At 24.7% G+C, this 2,880-nt stretch overlaps 1 non-coding gene across 1 annotated transcript; it reads right to left on the bottom strand.

Annotated features, from left to right (window-relative positions):
- Window positions 1–624: 624 nt before the first annotated feature.
- Window positions 625–697, bottom strand: TRNAR-UCU (transfer RNA arginine (anticodon UCU)). Its single transcript has one exon. It is a non-coding gene; the product is annotated as a tRNA-Arg (tRNA).
- Between the last annotated feature and the right edge of the window lie 2,183 nt (window positions 698–2,880).

Below are 2,880 nucleotides of genomic sequence, written 5' to 3'. Positions count from 1 at the left end.
AGGGGATGATAATAAAAATAAGAAAAGTAAAGAGACACGATTAAATTTGAAGGTAATGACATAAATACATAAGAATAAGATGGAAATCAATAGGATAGAAAAAACCAAAGGTGAAATAAAAAGATATAATAAATTGATCAATTATTAATTTAAGGGTGAAGACATTAAATAATATATTGCCAAGATTGAATAAATTTTTATATTCACGATTAAAGTTATCAAGATGTTTAATAAAACACTATTTAAGTAGACCTAAACCCATAATCAATCAAATAAAACACTATTTAAATGAACCTAACCTTATAATTCAAATAGTGATAGACAACTAATATAACTTACTTACATAAAAATACAAATAAAATACTATTCAAGTGCACTTAAACCCACAATCAAATAAATAAAATACTATTTAAATGAACCTAACCTTATAATTCAAATAGTGATAGACAACTAATATAACTTACTTACATAAAAATACAAATAAAATACTATTCAAGTGCACTTAAACCCACAATCAATAGTGATAGACAACTAATATAACTTACTTACATAAAAATACAAATAAAATACTATTCAAGTGCACTTAAACCCACAATCAAATAAAAAGAAACATTGTAAAAATAACACGCCCAATGGGACTCGAACCCACAATCGCCTGATTAGAAGTCAGACGCCTTATCCATTAGGCCACGGGCGCTACAACCATGTCCACTTGTTAATCTTTTTTGCACATTTATGTTATACTTAGAGTAAATAATTTATTCCATTTTTCCCACCTGTTTTTATAATCTGATGGTTAGCACAACAAAATTACAATCAACATTGATATTGAAATCAGCATACTTGCCATAATTAAAAAGAGGAGAGAAAAAGAGTTTTATATCGAAAAAAATAATTTATTAAAATGGAAAGTAATTATTTAAATAAAATATTTAAGATAAAATTATAATGAATAAGGAAATCTAATTAACCATTTTCATCGAAGTGTGAAGAGGCAGTACTATACATTACTAAGTTGGATAAACCCTGTGGGTGATATAATAAAACAAACTGCAGTTTTCTAACAATAATCTACAGCAATGTGTAGCTGTTTTATTTTTCTAAAAATTAATTAAAACAATTATATGGTTTTGTTATAATAAATATTTAATATGAATTATATCGATAAACAAGTTTATTTCAAAATAGGATTTTGAAAATTTTAATTTAATTATTAATAATTAGTGGATGATAGGGATTTAATTTCTACGAAATATTTTAGAATATTCATAACAATATACACAAATTAAAAGTTGAGATTTATCTCTAAAGTAGTCATGATACTTTTGCCCTTTTAAATTAATTGATTAATTATTAAAAAAAAATGAATTATAGTTTTCTGGTCATGTGGTATTGATTAGTCATGATATTGTCACAAAACTTATTTACATATTAAGAATCTCCGTAATAAAGTGAGGATAAATATTTATGGTTAAGAATCTTGTTCCATGTTTTTATAATGTGTATCTGATTATCTTATATATTAATTCTACATTAGCGTCGACTTTGGTGCACAAACTCTCACTCACTCTCACTCTTCTCTCTTATTTCCATATCATGTTGTCAAGTTTTGAATCTGATGTTATAGCCAATATGGTTGAAAAGTCTGTATTGTTTTAGATTGTTTGTAGTATAGCTTATTAGATCTTTTTTTTGAGCTTTAGTATACATATATTTTTTTTTTAGACATTTTGGTATTTGTTATAGCCAATATGGTTGAAAAGTCTGTGTTTTTCTTAGATTGTTTCTAGTATAACTTATTAGATTTTTTTTTGAGCTTTAGTATACATATATTTTTCTTAGACATTTTGGTATTTTTCTTCATGGCCATTATCCAGATCGCAACAGATCCATCATGAATACACACTCATATGTGTATATACAAAATGTAATTTTGCAGATATTTTTATCATTAATAAAATAATAATTTAGTTAGTTTTTAGGATATATATTTTTAAGTGTTTTGATGCTTATTATGGATACATGTCTAAACGGGAAAAAAATGAATAGCTACTTTGGAGATAAATCTTGGCCTTTTATTTGTAATGCTACTGTCATAGATCTAACTTAACTCTGATCTACTAAGTGCCTAGAGGGATCAAATCTCTTCACGTGCAAACCTTGAGGAAAGATTTGCACCTCAAGAGACTTTATCCCTTTGGGCACTTGGTAGATCAAGAATTAAGATGGATGTACCTTCATTTTGAGGAAAAAAAAATATTTTATTTTTCACTTATATTATATAATATATATATATGTTTGACATTGAAATAATTTCTTTATGATTCATGCTTTCCACATTAAAATGTTAATACACTTCCATCATATTCGAAAGTAGAAAACATGTATCCATATATTTTCTTTTTGTATATACACACAAATTGAATATTTTTTGTTATTAATATTTTTTAAAATGTCACAAGCCAATTTCATATTAAACATTAAAGGAATTATAACTCCATATTAAAAATTTAAGGAATTAAAAATTTATCTTATACCTCAAATTAAAAGCACAAATTACTCTCTCTCTCTTACATCTCAAGTAAACATAGAACATAATGTAGTAGCAATTATATTATTTTCATGTGGCATTTGTCTAGTTCATATTAAAGAGTGAATGAATTACATATTTCCCTATATTAAAAAGTAAATTATTATTTCTTTATTTATTTTACTTTTAATTATTTTATCTCTTTATAAAATTGATTTAAAAGTAAGCTAGAAATTGAATATTTTATTTATGGTTATAATTTTTTTTTTGTTATTACGTTTTTTCAATATGTTAATATAAGTATTATTTTATAATTTTTAAATGTAATGTTACCTTCCAACATCTTCATC

Source organism: Pinus tabuliformis, chromosome 3_2 (genome assembly GCF_031772625.1).
Source record: "Pinus tabuliformis cultivar Carrire ecotype Pingquan chromosome 3_2, CPIR1, whole genome shotgun sequence".
NCBI lineage: Eukaryota > Viridiplantae > Streptophyta > Pinopsida > Pinales > Pinaceae > Pinus > Pinus tabuliformis.
Note: the sequence above shows the minus strand (reverse complement) of the source record. Positions and strands in the feature narration are given on the sequence as shown.